Genomic DNA, 3,530 nt, shown 5'->3' with positions numbered 1-3,530 from the left:
GATAAATAAGCACAAAAATTGAGTATTGTGCATCCAAAATGTGTAACATCTTAAAAAAATAGACGTGATATAAAACCAAAAAAATTCAACAAATAATATAAAAAGGAACGTAAACAAAATATCCTAAATATTTATTAGTCTATATAAACATAATGAAATACATTAGTCTTCATCATTAAACAATACTCTATACTACTCACATCACATACACTAAACTACTACTAATCTCTTGTTTTGAAAATGGAGAATGGTGGTAAAATGATCAAGAAAATTAAAAGGAGACAAAAGAGAGATATCAAGTGGATTGAGAATAAAAAAGTTGTCAAATCACTTATACAAAAGAGAAAAAATGGCATCATGAAAAAGGCAAATGAAATGAAATCTTTATGTAATGTTGTTGATTTGGTAATATATTTTTTAAGTGGAAAAGCCTATTACTATCGTGATTTTTTGTTAAAGAAATTAAAATGGTTCTCTCAAACGAACAACAACCTCAAGGTAGTAATCAGTTCCTTGGTTACATCATGGAGAGAATGTCTAAGATGGACATGCAGAATCTCATTAAAAAGAACGATTCACTTGTGAATCAATTAAATGCTGAGAAAGAATGAACTGAAACTCTTTCTAACGTTTTAAAGATAATTAAAAATGACAACAACATCACCAATTGGTGGGATACGATTGGTCAAAGTTGTGAAAAAAATAAAGAGATGGAAGAAATTCTTGTAGTTCTTTAGCAGACTTTGAAAAATCAAATTTCATTCAAGATTGTTGCAAATCAGGCAGCAGTTGTGACTGCAACTGAGAGTGTGGCATCTATATTTTATCACGGTGGTAAGCTTTCTTTGTCATTCTTAATTAATGTTGTATTAGCTTTGGATATTGTCTCTCTGTTGCGCACTAATATCCCAGCATATCAGCTGGCCGTTAGAAGGAGAGTGCTCTGTCACCATTAGAGGTAGAGTGTCCTGTCACCTTACAACCAGAGAGAACCACAAGAGTAAGCAGGATTAACCACCGTCCTTACCCGAAATCTCGAGCAAGCGGGATTAACCGTCGTCCCTGCTCGGAATCGCGAACAAGTAGGATTAACACCGTCCTTGTTCGAAGCAAAACTCAAATAAATACACAAGCATGATACACCCAGACCTTGCCAATCACATGTCAAACAATCTAGGAGGAACCAAAAAGGGGATCCTAACCTTCAACCGTCTCACTGGAGGCGATCTTACACTCCGAAGAGGAACAAAAAAGGGGATCCTGACCTTTTACCCTCTCACTAGGGTCGCACTTCACAACTCTACTGAGATATAGTGCCCATGCACACTCTTGGGATATAATGTCCAGCACACTTTTCAATCATAATCATAAACATTTACATTCACAGTTATCACGATTCAAAATCATACTCATAGTCATACTCAAACTCAATCATAACCAAAATCGACACCATAAGTCTTGATATTCACAATTCAAAATCATACTTGGCCCATTCACTATAGTAACAATATATTTATATTTAGTTCACCTCATGCCAATAATCACCTTCATTTCTCAGTTTTTAAATACCGATGTTCATACCATCATAACTTTTGATACAAAAATCATTCTCCGTCCATTCTTCAAACGTCATAAACTAGACAAATCCAGTTTTCATTCAAATTAAGTCTCACAAATTTTTGAGATTCGGGGACTAAGTTATGGCCCGTCAAATTTAGTCAGAAATCACTTTTTACCCAAAAACTTAGCACTTTCAAAATAGACTTCTTTCCAAATTCATTCTTTTGAAAACAAGTTATATCCTCATTTCATCCTTTACAAAATTTCACTTTTCTTATATTACACCATTTAACACTTTTTTTCAATTCATTTTCGTTTGAAACCGATACCATCTTTTATAACATTTTCCGGAACCTCCAAAGTCACTTCACTTAAAACCATTTTTCTTTTATAAAACTCATTTTCACTCAACCAATATCCTCGAACTAACTTCAAAATCATTTCAAGTTTAAACCTCTTTCAAAAGACTAAAAAAACATTTATTCTTAAATCAATTACTCAATTAAGTCAAAACTTATAAAAATTTTGACAGTACCTCCGTTAAAACCCAGAATTTACCTCCCTTCAAGGGTTCCATCCAAACCATATTTCTCAACCCTTCTCAATAGTTTCAAAACCAAACCATTTTTCAATATATACATTCAAATCAGCTTTCCAAATCAACTTTCCTTAACTACCACACGCCAACTCAATCAAGTAAACAGTCATATTCATCCAAAATAAATCAGTCAATCCATAAAACTCACATAATCACTAAATATATATTTTTCGCATCAATATCAATTTATAACAATTCTATAATATAAAAAAGTTTTAAAAAAATCCTACCTCGAATTGTCGAAACCCGTAATCCATAAAACGCGTCAAAACTCATTTTCTCCTGGCCCGCAACAGCGGCAGCCACAACCACAACTCCCTATTACATTCACAGTAATAGCAGCAACTTTAACTGCGACATGCAATCACCGAAACTCAATCTTATGGCAATAACGCCACAAAAATCTCATCAACATATAATGGAACAGCGATTAAAAGAGTTTTTGGAGCAAAATAACTACACAAAAAGAAAACAAGAACAAAGCAGCGGCAGCTCTGGTGATGACCTCTGGCGAACACAGCACCACTCCCGACGACCACAGACACGGCAGCGCAGCTCAGAACGGCGAGCAGTAGTGGCAAAGCCAACTCAGCAGTAGCGGTGACGGATCGGCGGTGATAGAGGCACGACAAAAAGGAGAACGCGACAAGGATGAATCTTGGCGGCTCCACAAAGGAACGGCGATGACGTGCATGGCGCCGCTTCCCAACGGCGATGACGTGCATGGCAACGCTTCCCAACGGCGGCGACGACACATGTAGTTCGGCGTTGATGACGACGTCGCATCAACGGGAAGCAGAACAGCGACAACGCATGCGAGCTCCCTCTCTCTCCTCTGCAAACTCTCTCTCTGTGCGATGGCTCCCTCTCTCTCTCTTTTCCTTCCTCTGTTCACCCTCTTCTCTCTTTTCTTCCTTTCTTTCTTTCTTTTCGTGGTGTGGGTGTAGGTATCTGTTGGTGAGGGAGGGTGAGGGGGTGAGGTGAGTGATGGCTAGGGTTTGTGAGGAAGTGTGAGTGTGTAAGTGAGGTATGTCAGGGTCAGAGGTAGTGTGTGTATGAATTTGGAGATTTTGGAGTTGGATAGAGTAAGAATTTTAATAAAAATAAAAGAGTAGAGTAATAATTTAAAACCAAGTTAAATATAAAATAATTATCTTTGAAATACTATTTAATTATCAACTTGTAAATTATTTTCAAATAAATACTAATTCAATGAAAATAAAAAATAATTAAATTAATTCTCCTTTATTTATAAAATAAGGTTCAAAGTCTAAATATTCAAAATATAACATATAAAATTCTCATTATTTTTCACTTACTAAAATTTTAAATTATAAATAAGCATTTGCCCGATTTATATATATAAAAATCT

The sequence above is a fragment of the Arachis ipaensis genome, chromosome B07 (assembly GCF_000816755.2).
Source record: "Arachis ipaensis cultivar K30076 chromosome B07, Araip1.1, whole genome shotgun sequence".
NCBI classification, from domain to species: domain Eukaryota; kingdom Viridiplantae; phylum Streptophyta; class Magnoliopsida; order Fabales; family Fabaceae; genus Arachis; species Arachis ipaensis.
This window is presented reverse-complemented; position numbering follows the sequence as displayed.